Source organism: Sceloporus undulatus, chromosome 5 (genome assembly GCF_019175285.1).
Source record: "Sceloporus undulatus isolate JIND9_A2432 ecotype Alabama chromosome 5, SceUnd_v1.1, whole genome shotgun sequence".
NCBI classification, from domain to species: Eukaryota; Metazoa; Chordata; class Lepidosauria; order Squamata; family Phrynosomatidae; genus Sceloporus; species Sceloporus undulatus.
Window position 1 is genome coordinate 158,281,060 of NC_056526.1, and position 20,661 is coordinate 158,301,720.

At 38.4% G+C, this 20,661-nt stretch overlaps 1 protein-coding gene across 3 annotated transcripts in view; it reads left to right on the forward strand.

Moving 5' to 3' along the window:
* Window positions 1-20,661, forward strand: part of ANKRD50 (ankyrin repeat domain 50) — a 61,761-nt gene that overhangs the window by 12,243 nt on the left and 28,857 nt on the right. Inside the window, exon 2 of one of the 3 annotated variants that reach the window (XM_042467964.1) lies at window positions 8,858-8,923. The exons of the other annotated variants lie outside the window; for them this stretch is intronic. The gene's annotated coding sequence lies outside the window, so the exon portion shown is untranslated. The remainder of the gene's footprint in view (window positions 1-8,857; window positions 8,924-20,661) is intronic. 3 annotated transcript variants of the gene reach the window in all.

The window sequence follows — 20,661 nt, forward strand, 5'->3', positions numbered from 1 at the left end:
GTCCCAAGTGTTGTGGACAAAATGACTGCTAGTCTCTAAATGAATCATGGGGAGGTAGACTCATAGTATTGGAAGGGGCCCCATGGGCCATTGGGTAGAAACCCCTGCTCAATGCAGGAGCTCCAGTTTAGAACATCCCTTGCTGTCCAGCCTTATTTTGAAGACATGTAGAGAAGGAGACCTCACCACCAGTTTAGGCAATTGGTTCAATTACTGGACCATACTCACTCTCAAGAAGTTTTTTCTAATGTTCAATTGTAATCTGTTGGGTTTTGCTTAGCGATACATACAGTGATGAAGAGTCAGCATTGGGTTACACTTAGCAAATACATGGAGTGATGAAATGCTGGTGGATGCTCTCAGTTTCTCAAGATAGAAGGTTAGTTCAAGGATCTGTCCCTTACATTAGGTGAAGAATGCAGGTTTCTAGGTGAGTATAGAGCAGAACATAGATTTCCATATTATGTAAGTGTTTGGAAATTGTGCACATGTGTCTATATCTACACATGCAGGTACACAGACCTTCTTGTGTGTATATACCTGTAGTGTAAAACAGCATGAGTGCTTTACAGGAAGATGGAGATTCTTCCATGTTATGGATGACACTTTAATAATAATAATAAAATGTATTTATATCCCACTCCTCCAAATGATTGAAGCGGCTTACATTAAAATAAACCAATAAAATACAATAACAAAATAATAACATTATAACCCTACCCCTCCCTAACCCTCCCATCAATAATAAAAAATATAATTAAATTATCAATATCAACTGTTAATAATTAAATGATTAATTATTAAATACTTAACTATTTTTTTTACTGTTTATTTATAGCCCGCTTTTCCAAAGGAGATCAAAGCGGGTTACAACAAGGATATAAAACATTATACAATTTGGACAACAGTATATAAACATCATAATGTGTGGCCCTAACAATAACCAGAGCAGAGGCAAGTAGGATGAATTAGGGAACAGGACTGTTTGTATCATAGGTAACAGTTGGGTCAAAAAGTCTCCTCCTGGTATTCAGGGACTTTTTAGTGCTCCTAAGTGGCGCTTTAATGTCCCCAGCTACCCAAAATAAGGAATGCCAGGCCGGGACTATGTGGGACAGTGATTGAAAACAGTCCTGGTAAGAGATGTCAGTAACATCACCAATGAGGGCCCAGAACTGTATATGTTGCCATTGAATATATTCATATCATAGATCAAAAAGGAAACCTCTTTCTGAGAAATACAGTATGTGGTCACAGTTAATAGATATAAGCTTTGGAATCATTCCGCAAGAGAGTAGAGACCTGGAGGAATCCAGACTAGACAAAGCCAATGTAAGACTTATATTATACTTTAACACAAGTCTGCTTAAATTATCCAGGTTTTGTTTTCCTTTACTTTAGTCAGGGACAGAGCTCATCCTAAACCAAAGGTATATGATGGAGGCTATGGTAACCTATGTATGCAGGAGCTTCACTTTTATGTAACATGTCATGCCATCTATTCCTGAGGCCTTGTTTTGCATATTTTTCTTTGACTTTCTTTTGGGGGCCTTTCTGCTTCAAAGGCTGTGAAAATTAATTTTTAATAGACTTCTTCTTGAATACAGCTGCAACAGCACATCAGATGGGACTGTTTCTTATGTTAAAACACAGCTGTTGGTAGAGGCTTCCAGAAAATTCAGTCACTTTCAATCAGAGATTGGAAGAGTTGCTTTTTTGAACTATAAGAGGGATGATCATCATGTGGTCTTTCACATATTGTTGGTTTTCAAATCCCATCAGCCTGGCTAGCCTTGTGAATGATGAGAAGCATTTGGAGACACAATCCAATAACATCTGGAGGATGATTCCCACTGCTGCATGACACCTTTTAGGATCCCCAAGCCAGCATAGTTGCAAGCAATATTTTGTTTTGTTTTGTTTTGTTTTTTAAAGCAACTTTCCAAACTTTAGTGTCAGTCAGAGAGAGATGAGGCATGCTAGGCATTCTCTTTCTATGCCTAGAGCTTTTAAGTTGTGTTTATTTCCAAGTGATTGTGTGTAAGAATTGCAATTGTATTGCCATAAAGTCTTAAACATATTTGCTGAGAAGTAAATTCCCACAGACTTCAATGAGACTTACTGTTTAGTGTGTTTAGGACTGGAGCCTTTTTGTAAAATCAAAGAGCTTGCAGTGGATTTGGAACACACCTAATTTTCTCTGCATTGTATCCCTTAGCTGCCGAACTGCAATGAACTGTTGCCATTTCTTATTAAAACAAACTAATAGAAACTATGTATCACTGAGATGAGAAGGATCCAGACACATTGTTTCTATTATTATTAAAACAGCATACAGTACTTACTTGCCAGGAACTTCTATTGAGTTCAGAGGGATTTTAAAGACAAGCGCACTTAGGATTTGCCTGGGCAGAACCATAAAAAGGTAAAGCTGTACATGAGTATGTTGCTTGATTTCCAGTGTGTTTGTAATACTCTGCATAGAGGGCTTCCTCACTATCTCCACAATGACAGGGAATGCCTCAAAAATGTTGCATTTCATGGCATGCAAGTTAATTTGATGGAGGCTGCATTTACACTGTGGAAGTAACTTTGGCCCAGTACATATGGGTGGGAAGTGACATGCCAGCGCCATTTCTAGGGATCAGGAGCAGCAGCAGACGCATGCTCCCGAACCCTAGTCTGTACGAATGCTGCCATCATGGAAGCCTCTGGTCTATATAGGGACCGCCATGATGATGCCGCCGCTGCCACCGTACAGTGACCAGACATCGCTGGCAGGAGGTGGCATCATGGTGGCGCCCCTTCCTGTTTGTGGCGCTTCTAGGCAGCTTTTTAGCAGTGCATTGGTGCTGCAGTGTGCAACCCTGTAGCACCAACACAGTGCAAAGATTGGCAGCATGGAGCTGCCCGTCTGTTGAGTCCCATAGTTTGGCGCCACTTTAAGTGACAGTGGCTCTCAACCTCGAGACGATCAGAAGTTTTTGACTTCGATTCTCAGAATCCCTGATGCTGCCTGGGCTTCTGAGAACTGAAATCCCAAAATCTCTTGGGAGCTCACATATGAGAACTACTGTTCCATTGCAAGACCTGGTTCTTCAACCTTCATTTACCATCCTCCCATTTCTAGTGCTGCTGAAAACCTTACGGCTACAGGGGACAATGAGGAAAGGCAGGAATGTGCAATTGTAACACCCTATAAAAGGAAGGTTGTCAGAGGCTTTAACTGATGCATCTCTGTAATTACACTTAAAAGCCACACACTATATGTTGCAGTATAACCTTTTCAAAATGATATGATCTGAGAAAGGTCTCTGCTCTTTTAACTTTTGCTCTCGGCTAATATTATGCTGGTTCTAAATTTTAATATGGCTTATGCATTTTGATTCAGTTGACCAAATAGAGAAGCTGTTCTGCAATAGTTTGTATCAGGTATAAATCTCTCTGCAGTCCCAGATATGCATGACTGACATTGTGTGTGTATGTACTTTCAAATCACCTGTCAACTTGTGAAAACCCCATGAATTTCATAGGGTTTTTATGGGCAAGGACTAATCAAAAAGCTTTGCAAGTTTCTTCCTCTGAAGAATAGCCTACAGCACCTGGCATTCCTTGGCAGTCTTGGATCCATGTATTAAACCAGAGCTTATCCTGCTTAGCTTCCAAGATCAGACAGGAGCTGTATCACACTTCTATTTGACAATCCCCATATAGCGTTGTGTCTGAGAACTGGATCACCTTGTAGCTTGAATGTTGTAGTCCACATTTTTGCTAAATTATCATTGGAAAGATTTTGTCTTGTCCCAGCAATCGAGGAGAGTCAGCATAGTTTGAATGCTTTATGACTCATTCTGACAGTATTTAAGTATGTGTGTTTTTAAAAACCATATACCTAGCCTTGTTACACCAACTGGATGAGAGGAGGGTTGTAATTAGATACCCTTCATTAGTATTATATTAAAATCTTGACAGTATGGAATGAAGTTGTGGCGATATTACACCTGCCTCTTTAGCATTGGGACAAGAATCATGGATCCCTCCAGACACTGTACAACTGAAACTCCCAGCATTCCTTACTACTTGATATTTTGGCTAGGGATCCTGGTACTTGTATTTCAGTGACATTCAGATAGCAGCACAATTTCCACTCTTGGTTTAGACTAAGTGTGGCAAATTGTGGTGTGAGGGCCACGTGAACCCCTTGGACCCCATTTGTGTGGCCCCTGAAGCCTTACCAATTTCCCAAATCCCCCCCTTGGGTGCCAATTGTAAAGAAAATGGTGTGGTTGTCAGGAAATTTTTGCCTACAAACCACACAGAAACATGTGAAAACAGATGAAAATACCCTCACCCGCAGCACCGCAGAACCTTGTTTGCTCTTGTGTGCCTTCCAAATCATTTCTGAATTATGGTGACCCAAAGGCAAACTTATCATGAAGTTTACTTTGCATAAGTTGTTTGGAGGAGGTTTGCCATTGCCTTGCCCTGAGGCTGAGAGCATGTGACTTGCCCAAGGTCACCCAGGAGGTTTCACGGCTGAGCAAGGCAAGGAAGAGTCAGACATAGACTATCTGGAGCAACATATAAAAAGGATCAAAACCCTTTTGCTGATGAGTTTTGCTAACTGGTATATTTCCAGATATTCTCCTCCCTTTTGTTTGAAGGTGTGGGATATGTTACTGTAAGTCATTTTAATAGTTTCTTAAGCAGTTCTTTGAAGGGTTTTATTTTCCTGAAAAGAAAGAAAGCCTCTCATGTGAAAAGCAGTATTTTTTCTGTATATTCAGAGAGTCTCTACATTGTCTGTAGACATCTCTTTCTTTCCCTGTTCTTCAGAATTAAATTTCCTGTTGGAGGATTGTTAATTAAAACATGTTTTAGAAATGATTTGTAAGCAATTTGTGTAATCCATTTATCCTAAATGCACCAGATTCTGTCTGATCCTGAAAGCTAAGCAAGGTTAGTCCTAGTTAGTATTTGGATGGGAGACCACCAATGAATACCAGGTGCTGTTTTTCAGATGAATGTATTTTAGAGGCTATATTTTAGAGGAACTGTCAAAACCATCGCTGAGTATTCCCTGCCTAAGAAACCCCTATAAAATTCATGGTGTCACTATAAATTGACAGGTGACTTGAAGGCGCACATACACACAATCTAGCATGTCAGCAAGCAGCCGTCCAATTCAGCATGCTGAACTGCTGAGATGCGTATACTTTGTTTTGTTTTTCCTTTAAATATGTGATCTCTTTTTTGCATGAATGACAGTACTGTAGTCTTAGTCATAGCTAGATTTTACTCCTCTTTATGTGTTGCTCCAGATCTATGTCTGGTTCTTTTTGGATGAGTTTTGCTATTTCAAAACAACTGAAGCTATTTATGTGGGGGTAACTCCTTGGAAAAAATCCCAGTAGCTCAGTCAGAGATGCTAGGAGAAGTAGGAGGCTGTTAGATTTCCTACCAGAAAGTACTCTATGCCTTGCTGAGTAATAATGCTCACTATTTTAGAGAAATTTCATTGTTATTATATCACTGGGATTCTCATATATAAAAAACTGATTTTAACTCTTTAGTGAGGAAGGTACTTAGTATTCATTTGCTGCTTATTCATTTGAATCGACAAAGTATGGTCCACTCTCCTCCTTGGGTAAAAGAGAAAGCTTTAATCAAAATGTATTTTGAAGATTTTCCACAGTACTCTGTGAGCATTCTAGGCCTAAACTACCGTTTTGTTCACTTGGCTGTTACCAGGTCTTCATTCTGAGGCAAAATTTTGTTATTTCAACCAGCTGATCATGAAAATACCATTTTATGAGCCTTGGGAATCAGGCTTACTGTGTTTTACTCCTCTTTAAAAATCTAATTTTCATAATGGAAAGAAATACACACACACACACACACACACTAGCACAAAGCCTGACAGGGTTTCCTGAAAGTTTACTCCCAGATAAAATGATATTTATTATTTGAATTTTTCACCTCCTCTTAATATTAAAAAATAGCATCCACAATGCTTTATACTGCCCTTTGGCTTTCTTTTTAAAGCGGGGGGGGGGGGGGGGCATTGTGCACTGCAGTTCTCTAGCTGTGACCTTTAATTCCAGCACCCCTCACTAGTATAATGGCAGGCAATACTGAGAGTTGTAGTCCAGCAGCATCTGAAGGGATACATTCCTACCCTTGATTTAAACCTTTTAAAGGATAGGGAACGTGTACCTCTCCATAAATTGTTGGACTGCACTTGCCATCATTCTACACTAGATCATGCTGACGGAGGTTTCAGGGCTGTATGTGGAAGGCCACATGCTTTCCGTCTCTGTTATATAGCATCCATGCAGCACAGGATTTAAATGAACTGCATAGGCCACCAATACACTTTTAGATAGAGTTTAAGCTATGGGTATGGATTAAATCTCTCCTATCTGAAATGCTTGGGACCAGAAGTGTTTTCGATTTCAGTTTGATTATTAATTTATTTATTGGATTTTGGAATGCCTGAGTTTGCATATCCTTACATAATGAGAAGTCTTGGAGATGGAATCCAAGTCAAAACATACATTTATGTTTCATATACACCTTATACACATAGCCTGTAGGTAATTTTATGCACAATAATTTAAATAATTATTTTCATGAAACAAGGTTTGTGTACAGTGAATCGTTAGAAAGCAAAGGTGTCATTATTTCAGCCTCCCATGAAAAGGGTTTCGGATTTTGGAGTATTTTGGATTTTGGAATTTCAAATAAAGGAGACTCAACCTGTAATGACATTTCACCTTGACCTTGAAGCAGTCATGTTTTGAAGGACTGCCTCACCTCATTTACATCTGCCCAGACATTAGGAGAACCTCTGGACTACCTCCTATGGCTCATAGTTTGGGAATGAAAGATAACTCCAAAGAGTCTTCTGTTATCTTAAACTTTATTTTCATAAACATTCATGGATTGAAGCCCTCAGTTGTGCATAATACAGAGCTGCAGGAAGGGACCATCACAAAAATTAAAGGAGATACAGACAAATTTTCTCATCAGTGAAAACATGACAAAAGTTGTAATTAAATGGAATCAATTGAATTAAGAAGCCAATCAAAAAAAAAATTGAAAGCAAGAAATAACCACATTATAAAAACTTTCCCCTGTAAAGAGTCATTTCCCAAAGATCTGGAGGGGGGAAAAAGTCTTCACTGATCACTGGAAGGACACTGTGGGAGGGAGGCCCCCTTAGAAAGGAAAACCCAGATTCTGGGAGCAGCCACCAAGAAGGCCCACCCTGCATTCCCACTATACCTGCCTGTAAGGGTGGTGGGACTCCAGGCTGTGGTTCCCCAGTTTGGAAGTCCCTCTGATGGCTGGCCTAATTTAATAGTGAAGGTTAAATCTAGCATCTTTGTTTGGGTATTTTTAGCTCCTGGTGGATTTTGAATTACAATTGTTGATGTCGATTATTATTATTTTACAGTTTTATATACCATTGTGTTTCTTGATTGCATCCCACCCTGAGATTTGCTGAATCTCAGTGATTAATGTTTAACCTGTAAGTGAGAAGGAAAAAGCAAACTGTATGCAGCAATGCATAATTACAGATGGTAAAATAAAAATTCACCAAGCTCCTTCTCAAAAACGTGTTGGTGATAACTGGCCCTGTGGGATAGAAGCATAGCCAATTTCAGCTCTTTCCAATGTTTCTCATGTTCCCAATCTCATTCAGCTGGCATGATCTTCCCCAGGGAACATATTTATAGAAAATATGTGCCTTTACATGTTGTTAGACTACATTTGTTACCAGCCCTTCTCTTCATAACTGATAATGAGAAGTGATGGCAGCTGCTTTCCAACATCTGGAAAGCTAACATGTTCCCTATCAAAATATATAAATCAAAATAAAGCGTACAACATCCAGATCGTATATGGAAAATACAGAGCATGTCTCTATATATGTATGGTCCATACCAGAAGTATCTAGAACTCATTTCCTTTGTTCCCATCAATACAAAATGAGATTAATGTTAAAAGGTAAGTAAACTGTACAGCTATAGGACCCAGTAAGAAGTGGTTGACTAGCCAGTGAAAGAGCAACTGTGTCCTCCTCCTCCATTTACTAAAAACAAGCCTGTCCTGGTAGTTTTGAGACAGTAGAAGCAGAAGATTGGTGTTTTGAGTTTCTGCAACCATCTGGACAGGGACATAGCCAAGGGGGGGGGGTCTTGGGGTCCGGACCCCCCCTTCTGTTAGATAAAATGAATGGTGCATGCTGCTGCGCCGTCGCACCCAAGCCCCATTATAATGGTGGCACTTAGTCTGGACCCCCCCCCCTTCCCAAAATCCTGGCTATGTCCCTGATCTGGAGAAAGAACTGCTGTGCTGATAGCCACCTTGGGCCACATATATAACTAAAACTCTCAGAATCCCTCAGTCAGCTTGGGACCTGTAGTAAAAAGCAAAGAAAAAAAACTTTTCCAATCTCTGCATTTCCTTATATGTTTCCCATCTCTACTTCTTAGGCCTCATCTGCACTGCAGAAATAAACCAGCTTGACACTGCTTTAATGGCTGTGGCTCAACACTGTGGAATTTGGGGATTTTTGTTTGTTGTGACACCAGAGCCCTCTGGCAGAGAAGGCTAAATATCTCATAAAGCTACAAATCCCAGAAATCCATAGCATTCAGCCAAGACCATTAAAGTGGTGTCAAACTGCAGTATTTCTGCAATGCAGATCCAACAATAGATTTTATATATGTTTCTCCTTTTAGTTGACAAATGCATTCACTGATTCTTGAAAAAGCCATTCTCAACCGTACCATTCCCACTTTTAGTGCTCTTTACTTTACCACATGACAGTCTTTTTTCATCTTTTTAGGTGCTACATTTTTCCAGTACCACGTCTTCCAGCAGTATTTGACATGAGGAACTTGAACAAATAGGAGTGAGCCAGATTACTTCATATTCTATACTTTGTTTTTTCCATTGAAGCACTGTGTGGAATCATAAATAAATAACCTGCAGTCTTAAATGATGGTGATTTGCCTATAGTTTTAGCTACAGTTTTATGTATATTATGTTTCATATATTTGAGATCATTAAAATAATTAGTCTTGCCATTCAGTGCTGACCATACTGTCTGGATATGGTATAATCCATATTCACATGTTTTCCTTCTTTTGTGAATGGAATCTCACAAAGGGAATGTGAGTTAGAGTTGGCCACTCATAAATTGCAAAAGTAAACACAAATTTACTTATTATTTGATCTACTGATGTACATATTTATAGAAATTTAGAGGTAATTGTTGCAAATTAAATACAAATGTAATACATCTGGGGAAGACTGTGAAAAGGTGGCCTGTGGGTATTCTGCTGAATCTGTTATCCATTTACTATCTTTTTGTGGTCCCATTCCCTCTGCATCACCTTTCCCATAGTTTTTTTATCCTGAAACTGGACTTGACGTGGAGACAGAGGATGCCTTCAGGTAGATGATTGTCCGGTGAAAGCCAGTATAGATGAAATAAGCAACAATTTCTGATGGCCTGGTAATACATGAATTTTGGTAAAGTCCAGAGCCAGCATCAAAATTTTACTTTAAATATTTGAATCTCAGGATATTCATGTTGGAGAATGAAAAATCTCTCCGTTAGTTTTTCAGGCTATTTATTATTATTAGCTAGTTTTGCTACTCTCCATCCACTAAAGGGTAAATATCTGCAAGAGGGATCCTCTTGTACTTGTGTTGTTTTTCTGCATGGCCTAGAACCCTAATAGAGAGGTCTTTGGATTCAATTTCAGGGACTTTCCCCCCAACATCCAATTGCTTAGATTGATAGAAACAACTTTGAACCCAATCCAGAAGTGGTTACATGTGTTTAATTTAGATTTCTTTTTGCAGTATTTTAATGTTCTTAACAATAGTTTAGGGTGTCAAATGAGGCCTGCCAGATGTTGTTGAACTCCTAACAGGTCTAGCCATCATGCCTAGTAGTGAGAAATGGTGGGAATTGCAGCTTAGAACATCTGGAGGATCGCACATTGCCCACCCCTGCTGTAGATGATATCTATAACCAGACTTCTGGGACTCAGGAAGAACAGCTTGCATTATCTATCTGATATGCCTCTGGGAGAAATTGCAACATAAAATATGTGATGGCAGTAACAAAGTGGGATCACTGCTATTTAAAAATTGCCTTTCTCTTCTTACAGCCATATTGTGTCTAAAAGGCTCAAGTCATAAATTGTGAAATAGATTTAGTTAACAGTGTTGGTGTGATATATGCCACAATTGGTCCTGGGCCCAGTCATTTTTTTCATAGCCCATGACTGCTTGGTAGATGAGAAAGTGTTGGGACAGAGGAAGAATGAATGTCAGAACAAAGCAATTTGTTTAGGGCTGGAGGTGAAAAGCTAAATTGTAGCTAGAGAGATGTGTGCTTTGTTCCAAGTTTAGAAAGGAAGAGAAAGGTGGCCACAACATTATGCAGTTATGGCAAACTTATAATGAACAGTTCAGCTGAATCTGAACAAAAGGCTAAGCTGGGAATTCTGGCTCCATGAAGCACAACATAGTGCATGAATTCTGTTTGCCTTCCTTTGTGCTATCAGTTAAAGTAGGAATATGATCACTTTATGTTATGTCTAAACTTAGTACTCTACCCTTCATTCATATTGTTGCTTATTAAAGGCAACTTGTATGAATGCAACCAGGAGTAAAAAGTTGTGCCTTAATTTTGTTCCAAATATGTTTGTTGTCCAAAATGCAATGTCAGGGGGTCATAGGAAAAGTTGCAAAGGTTTGGGGGAGTAAAGTTTTCTTTATTGGAAACAGTCTCCATGCTTCACATCATGGAGAGCAGAACATCCTTTCCTTAGTAGTTGTAAGATACAAAAACAATGCAAACTGTGATATCCAGAAAGCAGCAGAAACTATGTATCCTGTTGTAACCACAGGATAGGAATTGGCAAAAATGGACTTATCTAATCTTCTAACCTTATGTGGGTTCTAGACAAATAGTGTGACAGTGGAAGAGAAACTGTTTTTAATATAATTTTATTATAAATTTACATAGTATAGTAGTAAATTCTTTCCCCATGCCAGACAACATTCCATGATTAGAAGTGCAATCAGAGAATAACAATAGCAACAGACCATAATCAATATTTAACAACTGCTCAACATGATAGCTTCCCAAAGATCAGATGGTTCAATGATGAGCCATGTCTAGAATTTGCATGTGACATATGTGATAGAAATGCATGTCAGTAGTCACAAAAGTGTCTGAAGTTATTTTGCTTCTGGCACAGCAAAGTTTGAGTATCAGTTTTTCTAACAATCTGAGAGTCCTAACTCTGTTTAACCAGTGGCAAATGGATAAATCTTGTGAGTTCTTCCATGTCCTTGCTACTTGTGTCCTCACTGCATAGAGAAATTGTTGTATATTTGACATGAATATTGGAAACGGTGCAATTGTAAACAGTGGTTAGTCTGTTCAGCTATATTGGAAGAAGGCCAGCTCCTCTCCAGGATTTGAGTCAACAGTTTTTCTGAACACTGCATAGCAATGCTCTGGCTTGAACATGGAATTACACTGCTGAGCTATGGCTAGTTGCCTAACCTGGGCTGTGGAGAACCAGTCAACTGCCTACTTGCCACAGAGTTTACTGGGTGACCTCATGCCAGTGATAATCTTCTGTCTTAATTAGTTTTACAGAATAGGAGAAAAAGTGAGTTAGCGGAGCCATGCTTGATTTCTTAAACTCCTTTAAGGTAAGACTGGATAAAAATAAACATAATAGCAAATTCTGTGTTGGTCCCAGCTGTAATAATGGTGCTTAAAGGAGCAGTTATTGACAAGTCCCATTTTATCCCCAGTTGGTCTACTCTAATTGGAACTAACATTGCACTTGACCCACTTTGTAGAAAACTTAATATTTCACATCAGAAAGTTTTCATCTGTGTAAAAACCTTGTATAGCCCTTTCTTGGTAGGTCTGAAGTATTTCACTGCAAGCTTTTGTTTCTGACCCTGCTGTTCTATAAGCAAATTTTGGAAAGTGGATCTTTTCAAAACAAGAAATGCACAGAGAGAGACAGACAGACTTACACGATATTAACCGCAGCTATACATGGTAGTGCTAAAAGCTGCTGTAGCCATAAATCAAGATGGTATATAGAAGGAATTTTCCTTGATTTAAGATGTGTTATGACCTAGAGAAGTAGTTTATGAGTGGAAGAGAACAAATAAGGGAAAAGCTTAAGTTTTAGAGTGCATGTTACCATTTATGGAGTGATGTTATCTTTGCTATAATTTTACAGTTTTTAGTGCATGTCAAAGTAGAGTGTTTCTATATGAATATTGACTGTTGTAGTATAGATTACAGGCATTTGAAAACTTGGAAGACTTATACATAACATGTTATTGATCTGGAAGAAGATAAAAGAAATATAGATGTGTTTAAAGCAGACTTATAGAATAAATTGTAAATAGCAAGCATTGAAATCCCATGGTTACTGTTACTGTGTTAGTGTCCAAGTATGAACTTGTTAAGAGGAGAGTGGGCCATTTGAATTTATTACCTTGTATATCTTAAGTTGTTGTTGTTGTGTGCTTCCAAGTCATTTTCTATTTATGAGAGTCCTAAGGCAAACCTATCGTAGGGTTTTCTGAATCTGAGTGTGTGTGACTTGCCCAAGGTCACCCAGTGGGTTTCCATGGTCAATTGGGGAATCAAATCCTACTCTCCAGAGCTGTAGTCCAGTGCTCAAACCATTAAACTATATCTTAGCTGTGGGTGTTGAAGAAGAAGATGGTGTCAGTAAATGCAGTGTTCTAAGAAAGAGAAGGGCATGTTCTTTACAGTCTTTAGGTTGTTCCCTTAAAAAACAAAAGACAGTTGTATCTTCTAGTGCTGCTGTTAGAAAAGTAGTGTAGATTGTCATTAAAAATAGATGAGTGTCTTTATCTGCAATTTATCATCTTTACCTAATCATACATACTCTCAAGGAGCTGGAAAAGCTAGGTAAGACATGTAATTCCCATAAAGGGAATCCCTTGGAGGGAATTGTAGGAAAATCTGGATCTTCCTCTCGTAGGAAAAAGGGAGGCCCAGCCTCCAAGGAGGAGATCTGACCTCACAAAATTATTCTCAGGGAAACCTATACAGTGGCTGCCTTTCCAACATATGCAGAGCCAAAAAATAGTGCCCCATGAGTGTTTTGTATCAGGGGCCTTACATACAGTCACTCCTCAGTATCCACAGATTCTGCATCCATGGATTCAACCATCCCTGGCTTTTTTAAAAAAAGCAAAAAGCAAATACTGATTTTGCCATTTTATAAAAGGGACAGCATTTTATTATACCATTGCATATAATGAGACTCGAGCATCCATGAATGTTGGTATCCACGAGGGTTCCTGGAAAACCAAACCCCAGTGAATACAAAGGACCCACTGTACTACTCAATTATAGCATTCTGGTTCCATTTTAAGACTCATGGCTACATCCTGAGGAATCATGGAGTTTGCAGTTTAGGGATGGTATATATAATTTGCAGCCAGAATGCTCCAGTGCCTACAAACCCCAGGATTCCATGGGAAGATAGTTAAAGTGGAATCATAGTGCCATAATTATATACCCTGGGGCTCTTTCTGCAGCATTCTCTCAAAACTGGGTGGAATGTGTCTCAGCCTTGGGGCTGTTTTATACCAGAGTTCCCTTTCTGTTACAGACAATGGGACAGAAATATTTAAAAGAAGGAAGGTTAAAGAGAGAGAAGCTTTGTTTTCCCCTTCCTCCTGATCTGTTAATATGAACTGTGCCACTGCACAGTGGAATAATATGGTTCTGCTCTAGTTCAACTGGCCCAGTTCACTCAGAACTCTTCATTTTATGATATAAAACATTTATTTGATTTATCTTTGGTTTGATCCATCTTTGGTTTATTTGAAAGAAAAACAGGGTCTATTGAAAATATTAACAGTTAGCCCACAGAACTGATTAAATGAACAAGGTCCGTGAACTTTTACTTTGAGTAAAACTACATACCATTGTACTGATCCATTCAAGAAAAGAAGTAACTATTCCAGGTCATTATAAACTCTTAAACCAAAATTTATTAAAGGTGGGGCCAGGGGAGTAATATTAAAATCATAATTCAAGATATGGAAGAGTATAGCCTAATGCAATGTGCATTAATCACAATTCTATGTCTGATTTGTTTTTGAGCTAAAAGAAAAAAGTAAAATCAATCAATCTGAAATTCAGTACAGCAGTAGTGGGAAAGAGTCCTCTAATTGACTTAAAGTGAAGATGAGAGAAAGTAAAAAAAGTGAATGTTTAAATGGAGAAATTAGTGACAATCCATGGACTTATTTCATTATTTTTACTAATAGCCTGGGGTAGGGAAGTAGAAGGATGTTGGTGAAATCTGCAGATGTCATTGCAAAGAGTTGTTAATATAAAGAGACACTCAGAAGTTATGCAGGATGAATGGGATGACCTCATGAAGTGGAATAACAGAAATGGAATGTAATTCAATAGTATCTGGCGTAAGGTCATGTATTTTGGGGGCTAAATCATTTAGTATCCGGTTTTCCAGTAGTGCGGAAATGAGACTACAAAAACAATCTAGAGATTTTGGTGAATGAACCATAGTCTGGTATACTTTTAGATGAAACGAGGGATGTCAGGCAGGGCATTTTGAGTAGGCATTAAAAATTCCAGCAAATAACTACAAGGTCTGTGTTGAGCTATGCAGTTCCTCTGTGGTTTCATGTATCCTGCCTTGATTTTCAAGGACTAAGTCTTTTTTGGTAAATCATATGTAAAACATAGCTCGGTCAGTAGAGGAAGTAAGAGTGCTGTCATTGTGTTTACTGGTCAAAAAACTCACATTCTGTTAGGCAGTATTGTTAATTTAAGTTTGTTATAAAGAATGCTTATTCCCTTTCTGGAAGTCTCAGTGTAAAAGCCTTTACTTCTCCATTGTCTTCAGCTTCCTTTTAGATTTGTCAAGGGAGGAAATCCTTTCATTGCTATAGAATATGAAATTATCTGCAGAAAATATCTAGATTTGTCTAGGCTGTTCCTTGTTTGTGTGATATACATTTGCATAAAGAAGTAAGGGATGTATTTTTAATTAGAAATCTTGAACATCCAGGTGTTTAGGAGCTAACTCTGCAAGCTGCACAAGATAAATTCACAACCAATGTTTCTTTGTGAGGAAAAAGCAGAATTGGCAGTCTGAACAGTACAAAGTTAGTTTCCCTCGATTTCTCAATCCGTTTTTGCAACCCTAAATTAATATTTGGGGAGACAGTCTTAACCGTCTATCTAAGGTGGTTTCCCCTGTGCTGGAGCATGCACCAGTGTGACTAGATGGAATCCTGTGTTTTCTAAGGATCAATGACAAAAGCATATGTGAAGGATATATGTGAAGGATATATGTGAAATAGGAGTGCCTGATTTGCACACACAGGGCCCCAGATCATTTCCCAGCTTCTCCATTTGTGGCTAGAAAATGCTTCTATCTAAAGCAGGTGGGCAAAATGCAGGCAGGCCTCCAGATGTTACTGGACTGTAAATCCCAGGATTCCTTAGCTTTCTCTATTCTGGTTAGGGCAACAGCTGGGAGTTGCAGTTTTTATTCAGGCTATATTTTGTTAGTTTTTGTTATGTGCCTTCATGTCATTTCTGACATGCAATCAGCATGCAAAGGGATCTTGTACAACCTAAGGTGAACCAATCATGGGCTTTTCTTGGCAAGATTTTTTCAGAGCCCCCCCTTTGAGACTGAGAGAGTGTGACTTGCTCCAGGTCACCCAGTGGGTTTTCATGACTGAGCAGAGATTAGAACCCTTTCCTCCAGAGTCATAGTCCCAACACTCAATTCATTACATAATACTGACTCTCCAGGGCATAGTTTTTTCACCCCAATCTAAAACTGTGTAGCACAGACAGTACTGACCCAGAGAGACCCCAGTCTTTCACCTTCAGTTTTATTATATCATGTGCCTTCAAGTTGTTTCTTACTTGTGGTGACCCTATCAGACAGTTTTCTTGGCAAGATTTGTTCAGAGGAGGTTTGCTATTGTCTTCCCCCCAAACTGAGAGTGTGTGACTTGTGCAAAACCACCCAATGGGTTTTATGCCTAGCGGGGAATCTAACCCTGGTTCCAGTGTCATAGTCAAATACTCAAATCATTGTGCCATACATAGCTTTACCTAAAACTCCTGATAGTATTTATTCTACAGAACTAAAAGATTGTTAATAGAAAATAGAGACATCTTCCCAACGGCATCTAACCTGCTTGAACAGAAATAAACTTGCTTACAGAAGCAAAGGTATACTTTTGTTTGTATGTTAACCCCTTCCATGGCTGGGTCAGGGTCCACTGCAATACTGCATTCTTAAGGGAGACCTGGTAGTATTCTGGGGGTTCCACAACTGGCCCAACAATAGCACTAAATTAAGGCTATCTTTTTTTCCCCCTCTGCTCCTCTTTAAGCCTGAATGGCATGCAGATACAACATGATCCTTTCCATATTAGGCATAGCTCTCTGTATTAGTTTTGGCCAGAGCCAATTGCTAGGTGATAAGGTTGAAAAGTTTTCCGGTGCTGCTTCATTCTGTGGAAAATTTCCCGTTTCTTAAAAAAATACACAAAATTAATTTGTAACAATGAATAGATGCAAGTGCAATGTCACAAAACTTTGTCAGTTTCTTTTTATATATATATATATATATATATAATTTTATTAGATTAAAAAAGAAATAGAAAAAACAAACACGGATACAAAAATACATAAATACATACATCCAAACCTACATCCAAACGAATCTTATAATAAAACAAAAAACACACGAAATACATCTAATATACCAAATTCAAAGTTGTCAGTTTCAAAGTTGTCTGAACCTTCAAAATAATGTGTTTATTATTAAGCAAGATTGCATTCATAACCCAGATTTGTTGTGCACTACCTTTTATAACATAAATGTTCTTCATGTGCTACAAGGAATCTTGTAGTATCTTTGAGACTAACTGGAAAAAAAAGTTGGTAGCATGAGCTTTTGAAGACTTCAGTCTACTTCCTCAGATGCATGCAGAAAGTAAGATGAAGTCCTCAAAAGCTCATACTAACAACTTCTTTCTTTCAGTTAGTCTCAAAAGTGCTACAAGATCCCTGTGCATACTGATTTTCTGGACTAACGCAGCTATACCTTTGAGTTCTGCATGTGATTATCCTTAATAACTACAGGTATGTGTGCATGTATATTTTACTGATTTGTAAAGCATGGTGTGGATGGAGATAAAGCGCAAATACACTAAACAGTCCTAATAAACATCAAGTTATGAATGTACCTTTGACTGTTCAGTGTTTAGTGTTCATTTCACTTTCAGTAAACACATAAAGCAATGTCTTGTGTCTTTTCTTGAATTTTTTAGTTTTTATGTTAACATCAGCCCCCTCTAAGTGCCACGCTAAACTGGATCTCCAGTTAAGATTCTGTGTGGTCCACCAATGTGTTTTAGAATTACAGTTTCATGGCTGAGTGGAAATTTGAAACCAATTCTTCTACTTCTAATCTCACTCTGACCACTGTAGCAAAATATTTCAGTTCAAATACTTACAGGTTATTGGGAGTTTTAAAATTTGCTTAGTAAACATAAGTCAAATAAACATACTAAATCAGGTCAAGCTTTATTTTCAGGAAACCCCACACTGTTGAAACCTGAGCTGTGACAGACAACATTATTCAAAATATCTGTGAGATGGCAGCTATTTTTTAAACACAAAAATGATGTAAGGATAATATTACATAATTAAATGGGAATTATTCCCAAGAACATCTTACCACGTACAATTTGGTCAATATAAGGCAAAATGATAGATGAAAATTCTTTCTAATAGTACAAGATGAAATATTTAGTTAGAATACACCCTTCTTTCTTCTGGGTTGTCGGTTAAACTTCTGTATTTATTTGTTATTTATAGACAGACATAATTTATACAGATGTCATGAGCTGGCAAGATGGTATTGCTGCTATGCCTGAATGTACATGAATGCATGTAACTACTTTTACTTTTTTGGGGGGACTGGATGTGCTGGCCAGTTCTGATAAGCATATATGACAGACCACTTTATGTAGGAAAAAATCATGTGAGTGAAATGTGTAGGATTTCATGTTTTTGCCAGTTAAAAGATTCATGTGTATATCATTATAGGCTGTTGTCAAAAGATCAGTTCCAGAAGATTGTTTTGGGTAGCACTGCTATGGAAGCCAAATGAGCCACTCTAGGGAAACCTGTTTAATGGCAGCTACCAAAATGAAACTCTTTTCTAACTAACGAAACTTTTTGTCACCAATTATCATATGCGTGAACATACAAAAGAGAAGGAACATGCAGTGGCATCCATACCTCTGGTGCCACCCAGTGCAGGGGGGACTGTCGAGGACAACAGTCGTGCACAAAAGGGCATGCTGGGCCCTCTCCTTCACCTATGTGGTAGAGGCAAAGTCAGGAGGAGCATGCTCAGCCCTATTCTTCTCCAAGGTGGCAGAGCAGGAGGAGCATGTTTGGCCCTTTTCACCTTGCAGAGGGTGTCACTTGATGTGGGCCACACATCCCACACTCTTGTAATGAGGCAGTCTCTACCCCACCCCTCCCCACCCCATACTGGGTGATACCAACCCCAGCGACACCACTGCCAGCTGCTCATTATTTATAGTACCTTTCAGAACCATATGTTGAAGGCCCTTTTATGGTTCTTTGTTTTTGAACCAATTTTGGGCAGGACATCCCTTGAAAACACAAAAACATCCCTAAAGGTCAAGAGCTAGTGTGTCCTGCGAAGTAGAACATGTAGCCTCTTGATACTAGTCTGTTGCTGGTGCAGCAAGTAGTGAAGAGGACTTCTTGGTACTGGAAACAGACTTTCTGCAGGAAGTGTAGGTTCCAGAAAATGTCATGTGGCTAGGAGTATTGTAGGAAGCAGATTCAACAGTTTTGGTGGTGTTCTTGGGAAAATATCAGTATTTTGTGAAAATGACAACATTTCAAGTCCATTCACCCTCATTTCATTCATGTCACTTTACAAATCCTTTCCCTGTTCCCACTTGCACATATACAGTATGACCCCCTTATCTATGGGACCAGTACCCATGGTTTCACTTACCTGTGTCAGAAAGAATATTGTATCTCTAAGCATCTGGACTCTGTGGTCAATTTCGGGTGGAAATTTTGCTGTTATCTGTGATTCTCTCTATTTGTGGTAAGTCTGGAAACATATCCCCCATGGAAATGAGGATCATACTGTAATTTAGTTTGTAACAGATTGTTTCTATCTTGTTTTATATGGGCCATTCTTATTTTCAAAGGCCTAGCCTTAAAAATGACTGCTACCTCTCAAGAGGTCCAAAATATTTATATGAGACAAGCAAAGTAAAGAACAGTTCATTCTGCTTTGAAACCAAGTTGGGATTTTAAATAAATAAATAAATAAATGGATTATTTTCTAGACAAGACTTAATTTCATTGCAAGAACAGATGCCTTATTGAAGAATCTGCTGAATAGACCTGCGGTCACAATGGAGTTGGAAGTTAGAAAATGGGCTGCTGGATGCACTCAAGCAAAGGCTATGGGGTTTTTCTTTACTATGTGATTTCTCCAGTTGCAATTCATAACACTCTGGCCTTGGGGAATTTGATGGTAGCTGTAGTAATGCATTTGTAATAACATTCCTTTTTTACTGATGGAATTTAATCAGTATTTTAAAACCTTAATCAAAATGCACTGATTCTGAATGACTGGGAGGGGGGAGACAGGATAACAACATGGTTCCAATTGCAAATACCGAGTAGCTTGCATGGAATGTTTTTGACAGGTTAAGAATATTATGTTTAGAATTGCAAACTGCCATGAAGTAACTGCAGCGCTAAAAAAAAAAAAAAAAAAAGCTTTTAAAAAAATTCAAATATTCACCTGTTAATTTTCAGTTCCTTAGTGCTGGAATGGGAAACTACAGTACTGGCTTCCAGATGTTGTTAGACTGCAGCTCCCATCAGCTCTAGCCGGTAAAACTAATAGTGAAGAATTATGCGAGTTGTAGTCCATCTCAACCTGAAGGACCACGTTACTCATCCTAACTAGAAATGCAAAATGGTTGGAAATTTTAAAGCCATGGGAACAAGGACCGCTTTGCAGTACCTCTTTGGGGGCAGGGGTGGAATTGGAAATCTTCAGAGAAACTTTACAGATTAAAAGTCACTTTTGCTAATTTATGAGCATAGACTATATTATTTGTAATTCTGTGCTGCATAACATAATAACATATTGTATATTCAAAGTTTATTGAAGTAATCATTACTAATTCAATTTCCTTTTGAATTATATTATTTTATTTTTTGTTATGAATGGAGCTGCAAGGTTTTCAACTGTAGGAAACCTCAGGTTTTTTCAGGTTATTAAGAACATGAGAAAAACAAGTGTAAACATTATTAAAACCATAAACATTAGTCTCTTTAGTCCTTTAGAATGCAAAGTAAACATAAAACACCCAGTTTCACAAAAAGAATTGAGGAAAGAAAACCATGTCTTGGAATTGCAATGATAACGGGATATTGTCTTACATAAAAGTCTTCCTGTTACATAGTTTGTACATATAATT